This window comes from Bombus vosnesenskii, unplaced genomic scaffold (assembly GCF_011952255.1).
Source record: "Bombus vosnesenskii isolate JDL3184/JDL3185 unplaced genomic scaffold, Bvos_JDL3184-5_v1.1 scf7180000013316, whole genome shotgun sequence".
Taxonomy (NCBI): domain Eukaryota; kingdom Metazoa; phylum Arthropoda; class Insecta; order Hymenoptera; family Apidae; genus Bombus; species Bombus vosnesenskii.
The window spans coordinates 2,384,552-2,407,194 of NW_022882962.1; the positions used below are offsets into that span (position 1 = coordinate 2,384,552).

At 35.7% G+C, this 22,643-nt stretch overlaps 1 protein-coding gene and 1 long non-coding RNA gene across 4 annotated transcripts in view; one reads left to right on the plus strand and one right to left on the minus strand.

Annotated features, from left to right (window-relative positions):
* Positions 1-2,015: 2,015 nt before the first annotated feature.
* On the minus strand, positions 2,016-3,256 carry LOC117235432. The gene is made up of 3 exons (XR_004493669.1): positions 3,161-3,256; positions 3,022-3,078; positions 2,016-2,392 (listed from the first exon to the last, which is right to left on the minus strand). It is a non-coding gene; the product is annotated as an uncharacterized LOC117235432 (long non-coding RNA).
* The window catches only part of LOC117235430 (protein rhomboid-like), a 164,044-nt gene continuing 144,023 nt past the window's right edge, over positions 2,623-22,643 (plus strand). The window contains exons 1-2 of one of the 3 annotated variants that reach the window (XM_033497442.1): positions 2,623-3,027; positions 4,078-4,617. The gene's annotated coding sequence lies outside the window, so the exon portion shown is untranslated. Of the gene's footprint in view, positions 3,028-3,149; positions 3,260-4,077; positions 4,618-22,643 lie in introns of those variants that run through there. The other 2 variants (XM_033497443.1, XM_033497441.1) reach the window with 2 other exon arrangements.

Sequence of the window (22,643 nt, forward strand, 5' to 3'; positions counted from 1 at the left end):
AATTAAAATTTAATGCCCGCTGATACGTGGGCGGGTATAATTTCCGAGCCATGGTCTCGTTAATACGGCGAATTTTACGCAACAAAACGGATTACATGTTGGCACGCGATTAAAAATAATTTTCCTTTTATTAGAATACTCCACCATGCCTATATCCATGGCTTGAGGTATTCATTGACTGGTATCCGGTTACGCGTTCTTCAAATTTACGATCTCTTTTCGCCTGCATGACACATAACCTCACGTCCGTGTGTATAGGTATGTGCGAGCGCGTTTCGAATGGACAAAACGAGAAAAAAAAAAAGGAAAAAAGGAAAAAATGCGAGATTGGCGGTACGTAACGACACGCTTGCACTATGTAGCCCGTGAAAATCAGTAAAATGTTCGGACCACTTTTCATCTCGTCGTCATGATGCGCTGCGGTCCAAGTGTATCTTTCGACAGGCTCGTAAAAAATGCGCTCTTTGAGTCCCCTCCAACCCATTGTTCACGTATTTGATTATACTTGTGTCGGTGTCACACTAGATTTTAGAATACCTCGTTCTTTTATCGGAAAAAATGGCGCCTATTTTATATACTGAAAATCTAAATTAATAATAAATTTAATGTTAATCAAGAAGGAACATCGATTGGATGTTGAACGAGAATGTACAGCGTTTGGGATTACATATTATTAATGCTTGTTTCTAAGATGATGTAATTTATGACGTAATAACGGAAGAGGCGGGAATTTCAAATATTGTCAAAGCAGCCCTGACGTGTTAGCTACCGAGCGATTACACGCATTAACGTTAATGCACATTCAGGTTTAATAAATATTAAAGCTCGCGAGTGTAGGCCCGTCGTTAATTAATATTAACGTTAATATACTTTACCCTCATATTATCTTCAAAAGTATAAACGTATATTTAAAACAGAAATAAACACATACCTAATACTTGCCACATTTCGAATGAAGAAATATTTGGCTTCTAAAGTGTTTGCATGATAATAAAATTTAATCACACTGCTTTTATACCGCGTTCAAAATTCCTGTACTATATATTTAATCAGTAAAAAATCGAACTTTTAATTAGCTGCAAATTCATAGCAGGTCATAGCTAGCCATGGATCACGTCCATAAATACTAATAACAAGATTTAATTAATATAATATCCAGAACCCATGTGCACCTGGTAGATACCATGTGCTCGTAGAAATGTTAATTTCAGACGAAGAAGGGTCAATATAAAGAGCAGGAACAGGACAACTTGCATGGAAGCTTAACTCCCCTCAAGAGGATAATAAATATAAATACACACTTCTAAAGGTGAAGTTACTTCATCATCGGTTAATTGCGACACTCAAAACGGCTTTCGCGTTGCTCTATGCATAGAAGGTGACCAATTTTAATCTATCAGTACGAATCATTAATAAAATACTCGCTACGCTACATAATAGTTTAGGCAACAATTGAATAGTTTTAAGGAATGTATAGGCTGGTGAAATTAGTTTTCTTGTAAATGGAAGCGATATGTAGATGATACGTAGAAATACGATTTCTTAAATGGAATCATCTAATTTTCAATACAATAATCGATGCAACTCATTATTTCCAACAGAATTAATGTTAAGCTATTTACGTTAAAAAATCATTAAAACGATATAAAAATTCGACGAATTTTTTTTCGAGCGATGTAAATTAATATGAGAAAAACTTTGTAAAATAGAATAAAGTTAAAGTAATTTAGAAAAAGTTGTTCATCTCTAGCTAAGAACATGGAAATGTTTCAAGTTGCGATGCACATTCGTTAAGTTAAATTTAGAATTTGATAAAGCAGGGCATGCATCATATTACGTAAACATTGCTTCTTAACTTCGCACAATATACATATTAATTATATTGGTAATTACCATTTAATGCATGCAACTTCACAAAATGAAAAACAGTTGAAATAATTAAAAAAAAATTTCATCATCTCTAAAAACATGAAGATAGATCACGAAACATGAAACGTTCGTTAGGTTGATTTCGAATGACGAAATGCATCCTGCGCAATATAGACGAAAAATCATTTCTCAGCGATGTGACGAGAAATCTCATTTAAAGATTAAATTTCTAACGGGTGAACTTTGCTCCTTACCTTATAACTCATCTCACCACGTGTTAGCGTTACTTGCGAATCTGGTGGCGTGTGCGAAAGGAAGGTTAGGGAAGAGAGTCGGTCGCCGGAACATGCTGATTACAGAAAACCTGCCGCGTTCGTCGGGAACCGTACGTATACCTATCCACGAGATGTTTCTTGCAGCATCAGCTTGTTCGACGATCGTACCAGGGTTCGATGCTCCTTTTCACCACGATCGTTATTAACTTTTTACACGTCTATGGTAATCATGTCACTCCGTTCAGAAACTGTCGAAGCAAAGAAGATTAGATCACCATCATCCACCCACCGTCTCTATTGTATGTACTCGCGACTCGCGAACTCGTGACACTAACTGCACTATACTATCATTTTCGATACCCGCGAATTACGATTGAAATTTAAACGCGATATTATACATGCGACATGTAACCTCGATATTTTTATTTATTCTATAAAATTATTATTTTTAAGAGCACACGATTATTAATATTGGTCAATTCCAATTGACGATATGTGTGTATTATTCTTAATCTGATTCGATACTTTTGTGGCAATATTTAAACTGACCAATAGGAGACGTTGAAACAATAACATCATTGGTGAAAGCATATAGGTAATAATACGGTACGTCACAACACGAAACACGATCCATGATTGGCTTTCGCGTTCTGTCCTCTAATTGGCCGATTTAGAATTCCGTTTGTAATGGATGCGTGGTGTTTATCTCGAGTGGATTAACTTTTTCATTATTAAGTAGTGTTAAAGAATAGTGTAAATAACGACCAGTGTTCATCGTGTTCCGAAATCATTCTTCGTATCGATGTTGTAAATATTTATTCAAAATATCTGACTTTAATCGCACACGGTCAATATATTGTCAATATTCTCCACTCACCGTACAGTACATAAGCATAGTATTAATACCCGGATCGATTTTTCAATATTCGCCAACCTTCAATTTCAATATTAATATTTCAATATTAATGTTATTATCATAAAGATATAAAGATAATACGCAGCAAGTTATTTCTTACCGTGTAACTGAATTCGATATAGACACAAAGAGAACGTGCGTAGAAGCCCCTTCTATCCTTGTCTAATGAGGTATACACATCGACGCCGTTCGCTGATCGGTAATACACTTATGTATATATTTACGATTGTGCATACGTTAGTAGCAAGGGGCCTCTGTAACGTTTTGTTTTTATTCCTATATTACATTTTTAGTTCGCTCACGCGTCCTATGTTGATACACATCTCTATGTTTATTATTGATCGTGTCTGAGCTTCTATAAGGCTATGATTACATCGTATGGATCATAGATTTTTTATTTTTGTTACTACTAAAATCATACAGATGATTTAGACAAAATTAATGTTGCTTTTTATCGAGATGATTACGTATATATATATATATCATATAACACATACATTATATATCTATATATATACATTTATATTGGATTATATTATATACATATATTACACATGTCACACATATCACATCACATATGTATACATTATGTATTACATATATATTCATATATGTATTTGATTGACGTATTTGTATTCGATATATTTGATTGACGTATTCATATTCGATATATTTGATTGACGTATTCGCCAGAACGTGCATCTACAGCGACCCTATCATAACAGGCTTAACACGTTGAACACCACAATTTTGCGATTTCCAGATTAAACCACGTGTGTGCCGACAATACTACTCACTGTTATTTGCTTTAACCGAAAATGTCTCGAATAGAAAGTTCATCATAGATACTACAAGATACTATAAGATACTACATACTACTAGATACTACAAGACTAACGTGGTTAACGTGGTATTGAACGTGTTAAAATAATCATCGATCGCGTGTCAGTTTTCCGTACAATCATTCGAATGACGTAGTATATACTCCGTCACTTGTTATTAATTTCCGCGTTCTAGATATCGTGTTTCACTTTTGTCCGCGTGTCGATCGTCTCTGATCGCCACGCCACTTCAGCAACAACAGAGCGCTTCGGACACGATCTCGCGTATCCCGTGAGTTAACAGGCGTCGTTATTAATTTCCCACGCGCGCGTGTTACAATTTTGGACTTAAACGCGGAACACGTACGATGAGAACGCGTTGATCCTTGTCGCGAGCGTGCAGCGCGGTGTGAAACTGTCTTCGTTGCGCGCGCAACGCGTGCTGTTGACCCATCGTCATGGCAACCGTGCGACGAGTCTACACTCGTCCAAGGTGGATGGACTGCGGCCTGACGCGACCGAACAGAAGTCAGTGCACGCGCGGACGTCAAGCCGTATGTTCATGTTCTCTCTGTGCGAAATCGGAGTGACGTTTGACTTTGCCTGCGTCGTTCGTACTGCCGGTTTAGAGTGCTTGTGTTTTCTGTATCACTGGACGAGAGGGGGATCCTTAAGGCCGGCATTCATCGTGGCTAGACAGATCATGGAGTGACTGTTCGTCGATCGCACAAATAAGGTATGTGTACATCTAATTACAATTTATATTTTTGTCGATACTTACTGGCGCGAGGTTTTTATCGAACCGAAAGTTACTGGGCTAAGAAGGTTCTCGTGACACGGTTAACATTAGAACTATCGACGAGTAACGTACAACACTTGTAACAACGATGTCAAAATAAAAGCTATGCATTTTCAAAAACCTACTGCTGCAAATCTAGAATAATTATATGAAAAAATTAAGAATTGATTGTTATGATTACGGTGATATATAGTTCTAGTATTAAAAAATGTGCACGCGATAATATCGTTACGAGATCGTTGACTAACGCTTACTCGTCAGGTGGTAAAATTGAAACGATAAAACTGATAGGTTATTGAAAACGTTTTCGCGGAACATGGCAGGGCATATATTGTAAAAAGAACTAAGTGGCTTATGTGTGAATTCAGCAACCAATATTATATCGATACTACGTTCGATAACATATCTCGATCATGATTCTCTTATACAATTTTATAAATATTATTAACAAAATGACAAGTTATAGGTTATCATTATTAATTAACTCTTTTGCATAGGGATTTCTCTATTTAAAAGTAAATCGTACAAATTACAAGTTATCACATTCTACTCGACTATCTATTTTTATTTTATTTATTCAAATTCCATATGTATATATATATATATTCATTTTTGTAAAATTGTAAAAGTATAAAAGAATTCATAATCTATAATTTTTAACTTGTCAACTCACTGATATTGTTAGAATTAAATAATTGTGCAAGACGGTCCATAAAACGCGCGAAAAGAAAAAGAAAAGATGGCTTCCTATTCAAATTTAGGCGCGAAATGATTAATCCAATATTCTTTACACGGAATATTGTTACACGACGAAAATTCGCAACGATATACGTTTCAATACCTAGAAATGTATAACTATCGTCTGTAGGACGACACCGTGATGCGTCGGAATACGTTAATGGAAACGAATGTTTCTCAAGTGCTTCAGTCTCTGTCAACCATCGGTCGAGTGGTTCTCTCTGCTTTTAGTTTTTGAAGATCGAGTTAGAAGTGAGTGCGCCGTTTATCAGGTTACGATGAAAGCGACGTTATCCTCGGGCTGAATGCACTTTCGTGATTTTTTCCCCCGTCGTTTCGATTTTGAACGGGGATAAAAAAGCTTTTCACCTGGACCATCGATCCTTTTAAATAATCCTCGCGTTGTTCGCGTAGACATAACCATGGCTTTTTTGTTCGATTTTGGAGAACTTGGACATTCAGAAAATTGCCAGCCCGTTTTTCTAAAGTAGAATAAATTATACTTATTCTTGAATAATTCGAAAAAATTTTTATACAGAAGTTCATTTCTCATAATTAGCAAGTTTCAGAATTAACGATATGAAAGACATTTTAAGCTCAGTTTATTCTGTTTTTCTTTTTAAACTAAATACACTAAAACGATCTCGATCATGTAGTAGAATAAATAGTAGGTATATTTATAAAATAGTAATTGGATTTCAAAATTGTATATCTTAATCTCATCATTTTTGGTGGAAAAAAAAGTTGGCTAAAATATTTTTAAATTTCTATCCCATCATCTTCATAAGGTTATTTTCTTTATGAACATCTACTATGAAATTGTTATGTATTTCTCTATAAAATAATGTTCTCCAATTTTATCAATCCTCATGCAATAATTCTCTGTAGCTTGTTTCAAATCTCATACGATTCTCTATCTTCTGATATGTTGCAACATTCTAATAATAATAATAATAATAATAATAATAATAATAATAATAATAATATTTATTAATTTCGGCTTTTGCTGTCTCGAATTATATGTCTTAATTGTTCATCCATACAAATCTTCACGTACATATTTATGAATTATAGAGCGACACTTATAAGTTATTAATAAACCTACATATATGCTACTTATTCATAGCTTTGATTTAGTTTTGCACTTTCATTTTCCTTTTTCTCTAAGGTGCGAATCCAGTTGACTGCCTATTCACAATATTTTCCTTCTACAATTCCTTTCATATTACCTCTCAACTTCTCCATTCTCTTGCACTTCGTTACACGGTGTTTCAACTTTCCTTCCCTATCATTACATAATTCTCACCTCTTTTTATCTTCCTCTAACAAAAATCTATTCGGTCTCTCGAAGTTGCCGCATCTTACCCTTGCTATTCTTTTTTTGACTATCGTCTTCACCACGTTTACCTAGATATTCTGGCCTAGCTTCGTATCCAATTCATAGCACTGTAATAGCAAACTCCTTCATAAAATCTCCCTATTAAACCTTCAGTATTTTAAACATTAAATCACATCCTCCACGTATATTTACGCTACGCAAATACCATATGTGTATATTCGACTCGTGAATCGAAACGAAACATCGAGTATTCATAGAAGGATTGAGATGTGGTATCGAGTGAACCGGAAGTTGTTTAGAGGCTCATGAAGTTGCCGAGCAACACCACCAGTCTAATTCAAACGATGTAATTCGACGCAAGATCGTTGGACCAGTTGGCGGTACACACAAAATGGCGTCTATCAACGGGATGCGGCTTGGTTTAAAAGAGCTTGGCCAAATTTCGGCTTGATGGAAACTGTAGACGCGCCGACTTCCGCTTTACTTTAGCGTTTCAAGGTTACCACCGCAAAGACGCGCTCTAGTCTAAATAGTTCCTTTCCGAATAAGCTCGTCTCTACCGCCTTTGTTTTCGTTCCACCTTCACCGTTCAAAAGGATCCGTGGTTGCTCAAAGCGAGAAGAAGCTTCTGCAGTATTCCGTTCACGAACCCTCGTATGCATTTGTATCCGACCCATAGTCGTTTGTCCATTTAGGCGACACGACAAACCCGAAACAAGACTGCAGCACGTCTTTTCTCTGTAGTCTAAACGAATTTCGAACGCGATCGTAATAAAAATTTTTATTCTCCAACCTTTCGACAACTTTACTCGTTTGTGTGAGAAAAAGGGTTACTGTTTTTGCAATTTGATGGAAGTTTAACTCCTTAACCCACGATTTACGTTCGAGAATTTTGGGCCGAAAACGTAAACAAACTATTATATATTATATTATATATTATATTTGGCCCGATCATCGTACTACGGGCTATACCCGTAGTTGTAGGTTAAGGAGTTAATGATGAAAAGGGAATTATTGGAGCAAGAATAGAAAGAATGAGAGAAAAAGAAAGGATTGATCTTTGGTTCAGGGCTAGCGGATTTATTAGTAAGGCTCTGTTTATTAATAATGTCTCTTTATGCAACACTATGGATAGGATATCTTGTACTTTTATTTTGTTAATAGGATGATAAATATGAAAGGGTTAACTCTTGGAATTTTTCTTTACTTGTGAAAGAGAAAGGTTTGCAGTCTTCTTATTGTAATGGGAGTTTGACGTTGTAATAAAAGGGAGCATAGAGGTGGAGAACAGGAAAAATGAAGGGGAAGTAAAGGGAGGGTGATCTTCCATCTAGGAGTGGTAGACATATTAGTAAGATTTATTAGCAAGCACATGTCCTAGACATGGGAACGTTGGTAGTGACATCATACCTTTTAGACACATTGGAACACATGTTTGTATGAACATGATAATTATAATTAGCCAAGGACTCGTGAAAATTATGTCAATGTAAATTCCTATACCTAATAGCGAGAGTGCATGCGTCACAGAGGAAATAGAAACTATTAATTGCTATAAGCGGATTGCTTGTGTAATGTATAGCTAATATGATATATACGTTAATAGGATACATTAATATTATAATACAAATAAGGTAAGAGGATAGATCCCATAAAAGATATAAAAAATTTTACAAGATTATCTAAATGTATGAGTACATAAATTTTGTACTTGTACTTCCATGTTGTATATTGTATATAAGCTGTATTATATGTATTGGTGACCTATATTATATGATAGAGAAATAAAATATTTATTAAATGTAAAATAAAATAAAAGTATTGGTTTCCATAATTTGCTCTTCATTTACAGTTAATTACTTCGATATAATTTTGTTACATACACAAATGAAGAATATAAAAATTCTTATTTGTCTTTCGGTGAAGGAAACTTTATCACACTAATTAAGTAATTTCGATAGGTTAGTATCACCGTCTTTTATTTTTATATCGAAATGCGTAATTCGTTCGGTTTCAAGCACTGTTTACCAAGCTTAAATTTGCACGCATTTGTTTATGTTAAAGTAATTAGGTCAGAATTAATATCGGTTGCGATACGGTAATTAACGAGGGTACTTCGACGTGCCCTGTTTGTGAAATACGGTCTCGTAATATTTGAAAATAGTAGGGAATATTTTGTACCAAAATAGTAATTTTCGTTAAATTACAGATTAAAAGTGCGATAATTTATTTTCATTTCATATTTAGTGGCTTAATTCTGTTATTTCGTAATCTAAATTACAATCAAATGTAAATTAATGATCTTAAATCACAATATATTATATACCATATTTACATTTATAAAAATTAAAACTAAACCAGTTGAAATTGATTTATTCTTATTAATACTGGGTTGTTTGGATTACTGGGTCGATTTATTTGTAATAACAATCCAATAATAATATTACTTCCACAAAGATAATTTCCTCCCCAAATAAACTAAAGTTTCGCTGCAAGATGAAATAAACTCTCGCTCATACGGAAAATTTGCTCAAATTAGACTATCATCGAAGCGATTAAAAATTGAATATCGCAAGATTTTCACTTCTATTCGCAATTCGATCGAAAGAAGAAGAAAAGAAAAAGGAAGAACGTGTTCGATAGTATGGTTGGATAGGATAGGATAGGATAGGATGGTCGAGGCTTATTGTTCGTCGTAATGCAGAGTTTTCTATAGGTTGAATCGTTCGTGAATTTTTTTTCTCTGATTGGAAAGGTACATGGAGCAGTATGCATAAGAATCGAAATTAAGGGTAACTGAGGATCATATTAAGGGCGGGATGGGCCGAGTGGTGTGTTTCGATGAATGTGGTCGGAAAAACAGATTCGCTTCGAGTTGGAACTCGTTTGTTCGTTCGTGGTAGGTTGTTTTATTAATTGAGATATCCGGGTCACTAAAGATTCCTTTCTTTAGGGGCTAATTGAATCGAAAGGCTCCTGCCAGCCTGAGCGGTGCACTGACTTATTTGCCAGCCCAAAAAATTCATATTTTCATGATCTTTGCTAAATGGATAATAAATTGGTTCCTAAACAGATATTCCTTTCGTCCAGCAAATGCACGACGAGTATACTCGACGTATTAAGGAATCTTTACGTATCTCCGTACGTCTTTATGTATTTTATGTACACTTTATTGGTTTGGCAACTAAGGAATGCGAATTAGTCGGTATTGACAAAAACCGCACCTACTTATTTGCCAGCCTGAGCGGCGCACCGACTTACTTGCCAGCCTGAGCGGCGAAGAAAGGATCTTGGTCATCTTTGACTATCCATTAATCTTCCAATTTCATATCTAGAATTCAAACTTTAACCTTTTAATTATCATATATTTTTATTATCATTCAGTGTATCTTATAACTAGATCGTGGATTTATCCCTAAATATCATAAAGCTAAATTATTGTGATTGCAGTAATACCCAATAGATATATAAGTTTTAGATATAAACAATTCGTTTTATAATTCTAATAATTTTTGCCAAAACCTATTTAAGTCTAATTTAAATATTCTATACATGAATAATTATAATTGGAATGATATTATAAAAACAAACAACTCCGCGCAATTACATCTCTATATGAATAGGAGTCAATGTTAATTTTATCAGACGTAGGAAATTTCAGTATAATCGTAAAAAGTTGTAAAGTAATTTCAGTAATAGCGAAAAAGAAAATCTCTATAATTTGCCATTTTGGTAGATTTGGCAGTCTTAACTTTAAATATTCTAGAAAATATAAAAGTCCTTTGAAGATAGCAGGGACAACGATAAAAGAGGAAGTCGAAGTATTTTCGGTTTGGCCGGTTTATTCGATCACAAAAAGGTTAAAACGAGTCGTGCATTGCTTCACCGGAAATATTTGCCTTGGGAGGAGAAAATATTTAGCTAGAGCAGAGAAAAGCCAGAGGGTTTGATGGGGTTGGAACCGCGACTTTGCGTTTGCCGAAAACGCGGCGAGGGGAATGGGGAAAAATCCTCGCCCCGATAAATTTCGAATGTTTACGAAACGGACCGGGAATTTGCAACACGCGAAACTTCGGCTTGTTGCTCTCTCGTCATGGTGAAAAATTGCGCGCGGCTTTCCCTCGAAATTCATCGATACACCGGAGGGTCGACGTCGTTTATTAAACGATTTCACGCTGGACCGAGCTGCATCGCGATTTTATAATATCCATACGGACGATATATGGACTGTGCCCGTGTACGAATACAAATTTCGTTCATTTCGATGGACTTGGTGGTTCGTGAAAATGTGCTCTACCATCGGTATCTAACGGAACCTAATTCGTTAATTTCGAAAGGAAAGTGTTTTTTTCTTTTGTTTCCAAAGAATAGAAAAACTCTATTTCATATCGATTAATAAAAGTGATTTAGAAAATGTTGTAGTTTAAACAGAAAATGATAGCTGCCATTTATATCTTGTTTAATACATTAAGATTTAAACAAGTAGCTCCACCATTCAAATCATCGAAACGTGCTATAAATTCACAGTGATATCAATATTCCTAGTAGTAAACTTTTTCATTATTGAATAGGTAACCTTTGAATATGGAACCTATATCTTGCTTCCTCTTCCAATAAAGACAATTTAAATATTGGAACTGCTACAAGGTGTCACGTAACTGAGCTGCGGAGTTTTCTTTGTCATAAATTACTTATCTGCTTTATTTCTATATTTATTTGTTTAAATTTTCACCTGTTATAAATCGATTGAATAAGTTTTACGATTTTTAGAAAATTTCTATTGCGTGAGAATCACAGACTTCGTACAATTTTAACAGTCGACCTCGATATTTCCTAACTACACGAGATCCAGGCATGAAATCAAAATTTTCAAGCCAAGAACAACTTAATTTTCATAAACATCAAACGCTATCCATTCTAATTAAACTTCATCTTCCGCTTCGAAATTTGACGATCAAATTAATTGCCTGCTCGCTGCTGAGTCTAATTTCTTCGTCTATATTGAGAGTTAGCGAGCAATCGCACCTCAGAGGAAGCACTGAACTCGTTCTCTCGTCACTAGGATCTGTTCTTTCGCGTGGCATTCGATTGAAATTAGAGAAACGAAAGGGGATGCACTTTCATCGATTCGCAATCGGCGCGAGAGTTGTTTCGTTGTCTCCGGAATCAAAGAGGCGAAAGTCTCGTCGTCTCGTTACCGTGAGAGTCGAGAACAACTGCGTTCCTTTTTTCTCTTCACCCTTTTGTTCCGTCCCTTTCTACTTCTCGTTCTTTGTCAACCGAAGACCGAAAGAGTTAGGTGGGGGTTGAAGAAGGGAGTAGCAGGGAATGGTAGGAGAGGAAATGCGATTTGTCGTGAAAACTGTCGTTATTCGCGCTCGCTGTCATCTCGACAACGATCATCGTTTCGATTGCACGCCGATCGACTGCGTTTATTTAGGCGCTGCTATTATTGGACGGTATTCCTTTGATTGCACGTGCGACTCATCATTGGTATTAAGTGTAGAGGATAGAGTATGATGAACTCGAGCAGCTTACACAGCGTTTCGAGTTGGAGAAGAAAGTTAATGGATATTTAGAGTCAAAGAGAGAAGTCTGTTTCAGTAGAAAATTAATGGAGAAAAGGGTGATTCTTTTAGTAATTAATCAGGACTTTAGGCTATGTATTTTGATGCATAGTATGATATAGATTGTAGATTTATATATTTATGCAACGATTAATTTTATTACGTTGTTTATTAATGATTAGAAGAAACTTTAGAGAAATGATATTTTATGCGCATCAAACATACTATAATATTCATATGTGATACAATTTTTAATCAACTAATTACTAAAAAAGAATGTGGCTTTGTGTGGTTCGTGCATTAATCAAATATAGACGGAATAAAAAGATTTCGTTTAATGCAATAACTGTACAGTTTTTAATTGATAAAAATGTCAACCCTGATGAAGTTAGCTGCAACACCGATGAAACGTTGGAATAAAAGAACTATTGTACACGGCTTAAATCCGAAATCTCAGATTAACAATTCTAGAAATTTTCGTTTGTTTCGCATACGGCTCTTTTTCCAATAATAAATACAGAATATTTGCCTTTAGCATTTATTATCTATCGTTTCGAATGATTCTAATAGTATGCCGTGTCACTGAATTGAATGTTACGGGATGACTGTTAAGTAACACATTTCTTCATAATGAAGACTATTATAACGCAGTTGAGAGTATGATGTCGAAGTTCCTGATGATTCACAGGTGAAGTATGTACATCGTAGAACAGGCTTGCAAACTAGGAATTAGTGTTAGGTAATCGGTATGCAAAGTATGAGATGACGAATGCAAGTGAATACTAATTAAGAAGAGAACTTCAGCTCAAGAGGATTGAAATGCGAATGAACGCCTGTATTTATGTCACTGGCTTTATATTGCCAACGTCATTTGTAGCAGTACCTATATACTTAGCATAAGGGAATTATTATGGAAAAGAGAATATCAAATTTCGAATATTGGAGTTTATGAGAAACCTACATTTTGATGTAGTATTCTGCTAGTTTCGATATTAAATTTGATATGTATTTCGTATTCTCGTTCGATGCAACAAATAAAATAAGTATACAGAACTTGTATTGTATATGTAATGGATAACAAAATAATATTTTAACAGTGGAACAACCAAAGCTTGCTTTTATTTATTTTTCTGTAATTACTCGGAACATGTAGGTATTTTTAATTATTGTATATTTTTATTTTCTACTTTTATTCATTATTTATTTTATGTTTTTCATTCAAGTTACTGTGCTAACAATATACGTTCTCGTTTTACAATTTTTGTAGTATTTCATTTAAAGGAAATCTTGAATACCAACGTGAACTATACTTACCTATTTCAAAACACAATAGCTCCTTTGATACTGAAAGAACGCTGACAATAAAACATAAGCGTAGAGCATATTTCAAACACCTTTCGTATACAAAGTTTCCATGATTCTGAAATTTCCTGACAAAGAACTCCTGACATCTGTCTTTCTGGCTTTTCATACGTCGTTAAGATTGGTTGAGAAGCCTCTGTCTCGCCGCGAACAAGAAATATATTGCTCTTTCTGAGCAAGTGCAAGACTGTTTCGTATTTTGAAAGCACCGACCACCACCAAGAAATTCCCTCCTCTTCATACAATGAATCTCCTCTGTATTCTCTACTGTGGCTATACAAATTTTTCTTCGCCTTTCTATAGCTTCTTTTTTTATCAGCTTCATCCATAAGTCAAACGATGAAGCGTAGTAGCTAATTTTATAAGCAGCAAACAAATTTGTCTGTTTTTAAATTTCTACGTTTCTTTGCTCTGAAATGTAGAATTTTTATTATTTTTATCAATTCTCGAGCATGCATGGATCTGATTTTAGATGAAAGGGCAATAAGTCATGGTTCCTTGTATCGTAGTACATCGTATAATATAGTTACATCATATCAATTTTATTTACCATTTGATATTATTTACTATACAGTATGTATAAGTTCTTACTCGCTTTCCTATAATTCCTTCAGTGGATATGAAATATAAATGTTTGACAGCGAGTAAAAATTTGCTATTTTCGTATTTGCTTGCTTCAAAATATTGAAATTTCGTTATTTTTATCTAACGTGAGATATCTATATATCCACAGAAAAAAGATGAGGAAGGAAGTTCGGCAAATTCCACTCCTTCTTCAAATTAACATTTCAAGATATGATCAACGGAACGGTAATATTTATAGAAAGATCTGGATCGCTTCCAATCCAAGTAAACTGACTTGCTTTTTCCTCGATGCCAGATAGGAAGCCGTGAAATTATTATTTTCTTTTTTTTTTTGCGGACCTCTCTACAAATTACGAGGTCGTGCAGTTCCGCGAGTCGACGACGAACGAATCCAAAACGAAAACACGTTCTTCCTCTAATGAGTAAGCGTTTATCTTTGCTTCCATCGACAGCCGATCTATTATGCCACCGAGCTTTCTCTCGTTTCCCTTTTAGTTTAACTACGTTCCTCGGGTTTGTCACTGTTTTACGATATTAATCCAATTCCTGTAGAAAGTATATCGGTAAATAAACGACACCCCTAGTTTAAAGCGTAGGCTAAATTTTCAACGAGAGTTGCAATTTCGAGAAAACCGATTTCGAAAATTCATTGCACACGCGGGGCCAAAATACACACCAGTCAAATGGGAATATAGAACAACCTGGAAAACTCATAAAGAACTTTACGATGTATACTATGAACCCAAGAGAAATTTCTGCTAAATACTTTATTTATTACCTTGAATAAGGTGTATTGTTCTCAATAAGATAGACACAAGATCAATATTTTAATTCTTTGCTTACAGATTCTCCTATGAGCGACACAACAAATCGTAGAATACTAGTCGTCATTTAGGTAACATATTTGTAAAGAGTTGGAAACCATCCCCCTAATCTCTCAAAAATGTTCTTCCTTTTCAAAGACCTTCGAATGTAACAATTAAAGTTGTCCTAAACCTTTAAGAGAGTCGTTCATGCAATTGATCAAATTAATATATTTTTGAAGATATTAATTATGTACGAGTTAAAGAAATTAAAAAGTCCACAAAGCAGAACTGTTCTATTTAACTTTTTAGAAGCTGATTATTATTTAGAAAGAGTTACCTTACAGACGATAGATATATCGCAAAGGTACCCTACCAAAATTGAAGAGCTAAAGGCAGCATGCGCTTGGCTAACAGCAGCGCGCGTACTTTTCCTTGCAGCTGTATCCACGGTGAGCGAAATAACTGCAAATATTTTCTCAAACGGATCGCGACGGCGATTTCTCAAATATATCTGACCAACTATCCGGTGTGCGCGATGTTCCGACGTACCTACTATTTGCAGCGGACAGTGGAAAAGCTTTAAGCTCGATCTGGCATCGGACCAATTTCGCGTCGATCGCGACCCCGTACACGTTTCACCGTTGCCGACCGCGCTCTGGGGGTGAGACAACCAAAAAAAAAAAAAAAAAAAAGAAAAAAAAGGAAACGGAGCTCGTGAATAACCCCATTGGCGTGTAATCAGTGCATGGGAGTGTCCAGGGGCGCTTTATTAAACCGATATGAGTTTTTCGACCACTTTTGATTTACCCACCGATTTCGACCCGTTTACCGCATCGACAATATTATCTCCGCGAGGCTCGTTAAAAAAAGCAATCGTTCCAAGCTATGGAGAGAGTAGAAGCTCGAGAATTTCCCTGGAATTGATATTCCATTTATAGAATCAAGTCTATTATGTTTCGGAGTATCGTGGTCGAGGATTGTATTTGATGGGATTCTTAGAGTTTGGTTGGGGTTCGATGAGACGCGGATTTGGTAAATTTTCTTGTAATCGAAGTAATGAGATTTTATAATATATGAAATTTTAGTGATTTTTCTGGTGATTAAATGAAATGTATCACTCATAAATTGGCTCACGTTTCGGATATTCGTGTAGAAGAGAAACACAAATTGCTCGTTGTTTCGTATTTTTGGTTTCATAAGACATGGATTTGTTAGATTTTGTCTATGATCTATGTTTTGGATTTTCGTAGTCAAGAAAAAAAATTCGTTCTTTGCTTTGTATTTTTGAGAATTAAAGTCAAGGGTTTTTCTATTTCTCTTGTTTTTAGTGAAATGTAAATCTGTTGGATTTCATTCAGGTTAAAGAAACATTTTTCTTCAATAGTATATGCAAATGGAAACTCGTAAATTTTTGTCGAATTAACGTTTTAAATTAATGTTCGCTGCAGGACAATCCTTCTCCCGTCTTTTTTATTTATTTTGTAAAATATAAATTTGTTGAATGTTTGAATAAATCTGGATGAATATATTATAACATTTCGTATTTTTTACATGCCGGCTTTATTTTTACTTCCACCTTACTCATCTTTATGAATCTGATTTTATAATTCAAAATTAGATTCATAGCTTACGTCGCGAGAAACATTTTCATGAAATGTCTCCGCGTAAATGTAATATAACACTAACTAAAAGTTTGGAATTATATACTACATGTTGTTTAAACCAGAAATCAGATGGAATCTTTTCGTTGCAATATTTTTTTATTGACAATCTATCGAAATAAATTAATTTAATAAAATTAGTAAGAGATATAGATATATACGAAACTGTACATCTTTGTTTCTATAAAAGTAAATAACAAATATTGTTATATTTCTTTAGATTATTTTACGTCTCATTTTAAATCTGACAATTTTGTATTTTTTAGTACAACTGTAAAAATAGTTCCAAACAACGACTTCAAGTCTTAAATTGGTAATAAATCATATTACGAAGTTGTTTATAAAAGAACAATAATTATCACTCTTAAACGAGTTTAGAAAGACAGCAGCATCAGTCATTTTTAATTAATCTGCATTTAATTCTATATATTTGTACCACGTTCTCTTTAGAAGAGGGTGGGAGGTCGAAACATAATGGATCGCTATCTCTGGCGGGATGTCGTGATCCCGGCTTTTCTTTGGCCGCAATTAGTCGCCAGTACCGAAGGGGTTCCATGAGAATCCCCTTAAGATGGGGAGATTTCGTGGCGCGTAACCACCAAGGACCAGCTTAACTTCGCGAAACATAATTAAACCGCCTTAAAGTTTTCCATTCCGTGTTAATTCCTGCTTTTATCAGTGCTGGTTTGGTCTGTAAAACGCCTTTTTAAATATCGTGCCAAATTCCTATCTTTAGTAGCCCTGTTGAATAATATGGCTCGTAGACCAGCCGGTGTAAATTTTTACTTGAAAAATCGTATACTTTTGTAACGAAAAGGGTTTCCCTTCATTATTTTATTTTGGAAGTTAATCAATTCGAAAGATTTTAATCGATTAAGGATTAATACTTTTAATTTTTGTTTCTCGTTATATCTTCATTTTAGATTTAATCCGACGTTTTTTATATGCATACGATTCATGCGTTTTTCACACGTATGTTTTCGTATGCGATTCAAGTAACATTCGATAATCAGTTTACCAAATCCGTCTTCCTTCGCCTGAAGTATTGCGTTGGCAACTAAGTGATTGCGGCTTTTGTCAATACCACCTAATGACAAAATCCGCGATCACTTACTTGCCAACCCAATAGTTCGTACTATCAAGCAATCGATAAATTATTTTCAGAATCCATCGAATAGTTGGATATATTTTCGAATATATGAAACTTATAAATTCATGTTTCCATTTGATGAAACATTCAGCGACGTGCAAAGATCCTCGTTTATTATTTATGATTAACTCTGCCGCGGCGAGTGAATCCGCTCGGCAACGGCACTAATTTCAATTGTAATAAGGTTATCCGACGCGGTGTAGAACAGCGTAATTCGAAGGATGCTAGACGCCGAGTAAATTTGGACGAGCACGTGCGTCCGCGCAGATGTTGCCGAATGACGACATGTATAAACTTGGAATTTAGAGTATGATGGAAACAGTCTGGAATCGGTAGACGGTATCAAGAGCTTTCGCAGTTGCCTATGGTGTCATCGCCGTTGCTATCCAATCCGGAGTTAGAAGCTCCCGGTTACGTATTTCTGTTAGTACGTAAATCCATCGTGTTTCCGGAACTGGGAAATTGATTGCTCTATAAATCGTTTCAAACATATTGTGTAGATGTATTACTGTTCTTTCTCATATGTTTCGGATAGATATTTAGTGAATTTCACAATTTGATCGTGTATTTTAGGTAGCGGGTATTTTCTATGTTTTAAATTTTTTGTATGTTTAAGCTACCGGATAGTATATTTTAAGGATTAGATATTTTACGAAGTTTATTCTCCTTTATCACTTTAAATATCGGACAGGCAATATGTTTGAATTTTTTATACCTTTGTATGTATTATAGATTTTTTAACTTTTCAAACATTAAATATATGCCAGATAATTTGTCAATTCACTAGCTTTCTTTTAAATCGGTACCTATCTTAAACTTTTTCAAATATATTTTTGAAATTTGGTATTTTATGGGTTTGATCTTTTTACCCGGTTTAAGTATTAAATAATCTGCGTACCACAAATTTGTCGTACATATTGGGTTGGCAATTAAGTGATTGCGGATTTGGCATTACCATCCAATGACAAAATCCGCAATCACTTAGTCGCCAACCCAATAGAAGAGGCTTTACTCGTATTGGTAATTTGTAAAATTTCAGTAATATTAGTTTAATGGTGCAAGAGAGTTCGATGTTTACATATGTACTGCGTTTACCATCTCAACTTCTCAATCGTCGGTGAGAGTGAATCGTCCTGGATAAATTGGTTTCACGGAACGACAGAGGGTTGCCCGAAGAATTATATTTTTCCAGGAGTAATCTTGTTTTCCTGCACGATCCCCTTACGTCTAAAAATTAGATTCTTTCTCGGAGAATGGCTCGTTCCGGCCATTTTATGTCTTTCAATTTCGATCGACTTCTTCCTTACGTTCGAAGGAAAGCTTCCGAGGGATGATTTGCATACACGAAATGCTCGCTTGGGATTCGTTTGTATGTGTACGCCGTGGGGGTTGGAATTAATTCGGGGGTTCCGAATTGCTGTTACGCTTTGATGCTGCGATTGTACACGAACCTTGATAACTGTGAACGTAAATTGTTTTGAGAGATGGGATGGACTACAGGGTGTGTTTCGATTCTCATGAAAACTGGTGTATGTAAATATCTATCACATTGCGATATATCAAATATTCGAGTTCGTTATATAAATTTTTTCAACCGTCTTTTCCAACAAATATTTCTATCTTTCTATACGTTATTTTATATATACGTATAAAGTTTAAAATCTGAATGCGAAAGATGCGCCGCTTTGTCAAAACGACTGTTTACCGACTAAACTCTCGCAATTAATTAAAAATTCTTGGTTTCTCGATGAAACTGGCCTAAACTTTTCGCGAAATAAACCTCTCACGTTCCATTCTAAAGTTGCAAAATATAACGATAAAAACAATAGAGCACGCGAAATTCGTTCCACATACGTCTAATATAATAATAGAAAAGAAACAAAAAGTCGGAGAGAGAACGGAGTCGTTAACCGGACCGAGTTCGCTCTCGAAAGTCGAAAGTTCTTTCGGAGTCGCTCTCGAGTCGCGCGAACGCGACAAAAAGCCGAGCTAAGTACGAGACAAAGAAGGCCTTCACCAACTTTCCTTATCAATGCATCAAGCGGTTGGCCTGGACGATAGAATTACCCCACGAGACTTTTTCCACTTTTCTTGCGGCCATGGCCTGCACAATGGGGCCTGCCAGCGAACGGTACATGGGAATACTAAATTTTAAAAGTAAGCCCCGGCAACCGCGAAATTTATAGCCGGCGCGACTACAAGTTTACAATTACACGGAAGAACGAGGACGGGGGAATCCGCATCTTAATCCCCTTTTTATCTCTGTCCTATCTTCATCCGTTCCACTTCTCCCCCTGTTCGTCCCCTTTTGGCCAGCTATCCGTGACGCTTCGAGGATAATTTGCTGACCAAGTCATCTCCCTATCCGCCTTCATTTGCGAGGATACATACAGATGCGAGACGAGTAATGATCGTAGTATAGAAATTGGATCTTGGGATTACGGGAAAATAGATAGATTTTCCTATGTATGAAAATTAATCGATCGACACCATCGTCTCTGGTTTATTAGGCTAACTCTCGCTTTACGAAACTATCGATGAGTTACTGTATGTTTGAGTTGGATGTGTTACTTTGTACTTTGATCGATAGCATGTAATCGTAACTGTAAGTTAAGATATAATTTTGAAATCTTATAAGTTTGTTTATCGTATGCCGCGTTTGTTACGCTAGACAAATTATTTCTTTTTTTTTTATCATTTACATCGTGTGCCATTTCAACTTCTCAGTTCACTCGCCCATTTTCCTTTTTCCCGTTTGGATATCTGTAAGAGTCTTTCATTCGAATTTTTTCCATTCACGCGGAAAACGAGATTCGCGTTACAGTCGATAGTCAGACGGTATAATTTTCGCGAAAGCGATGTCCTTTGCCCTCCGCAGAGAAAAATGTTCTTTCTTTAATGACGTGTCACTGGCGCGAACTTAGGGGTCTGCTTTCTATTAAAACTTACTCACGGGATTGTTTTCCAACGAAGACTTCTCGTTGGAAACCCCTCAACCCCTCCACTGGCGAAACTCCTCGCTTCGAGGTTCTTGGTTTCAGAAGCGTTGATGAAGGGGGAAGTCGAGGTTTGATAACGATCGCGATCTCGAGAGGTAAATACACTGGTTTACGAAACTATTCCACCACTTACCGTACAAAACTTTCACGCTCATATTGTGTGTGTTGTATAAAACAGTTTGTTGAAAACATTTGTAACTTCGTTTTCACCGTAACCTGCTCCAACCATTAGGATTATACCGTAGGACTCGTTATATATTCGTAAAAGATTTGTATAGGTGTGCGAATACTTTCACGAGCTACTATAACGTTGACGAAATAAATCTTCGAGGAAAAAGGACTACGATATTTAAATTTCTTTCGAAAGATCGTAAAGAAGAGATAAATGTGGAAATATTTCTTTTAGGAAATGATGTGATTTAAAACATATGAAAATGTACACGTTCTTTGATACGAAATATGCTGAAAGAACTTCAAAAGGAAGCGGTACTCATAGTTGAGGAGTTAATATTTCTAGTGCCTAGCGCGTTTCAAAGGTGCCGGCTAAATATAAAGAAAATAAGAGCACGATGTTTCCATAATTCCTCCGATGTTTTTCGTTTTTTTAATTTGCTGTTACGTCGAAATATCCTCCATCTTTCGCCTTTGAATCTAAGAACGTTTCCCGTCTAACCTTTGAAAGTCAAATTTAGAATACAAACTTTTTATATCTTTTGTAGCCTCTAGAAACGAAAAGAGGAAATTTCTCTTAATTTCTTTCAACGATGGGGCATATTAATGGTAGACGAATATGTTAAAGGATATAATTTAAACAAAATCATTATTCACGATAGATTTTTCAACGATCTGCTGAATTCACTTCTTGATAATCACTTTAGAGGTAAACAAACATCGCGCATCGCAATAACAATTGCTTCGTCAATTTTCTAATTTGAGATAACTCCAAGTACCAACGAAGAGAGAGAGAGAGAGAGAGGGAGACATAACTGTTAACGAGGCTTGCGATAATTCAAACGGACGAGAACAGAAGTTAAACTTGTTCGACTCTGTTGGTCCCCCGAGCCACTAAAGCCGCCCTGCGAAATCATTTGGCTAACGAATCGCGTAGTTTCCCATTGAAACGCCTTCGTTTCCGTCTTGACTGCACCGACGAACAAGTTCCACCTCGCTCCACTACTCTCCTTTTGGAATGATTCTCGAAAAATACTCTTCCTCTCTTTTTACCAAGTCTCGACCTTCGACAAACTTTCTCTCGGTCGGCGCAACTTTCCTCGCCAACTTCACTCTCTTCCAGCTTCTCTGCCTTCTTCACCTCGTCTGCGAGATCGAGAACGAGCCTCGACGTTCAATGTTCTTAACAAGTTCCTTAAGCTTTTGTTTCACGTATGGTTCAAATCTACTCTCCTATTCTTCCAACCTTCTTTGACTTCTTTAACTTTTTGATTTTGTTTGGTCCCCGTTCGTTCGTTTCTAATATTACACAATTGGCCGAGTATTTGTAAGAAATTATCGAAAAGAAAAGGAAAATAGATAAAATGCCACGAAACTACAAGGAAAGACAACTATCGTCCCTTAGAAATAGCTAAAACGAAAACAAATAGCATGTAATATTCCAAGGTTAAAGAAGATGTAAACTTCTACGATGAAAATTTTCGTCTCAAACGATGTAGTTTATTTTTGATTCTGCGATGTTTAGTTTTGATAGAAAAATATTTAACCGGGTTAAAAGAGGACAATTCGAATTCTTCGAAGACTT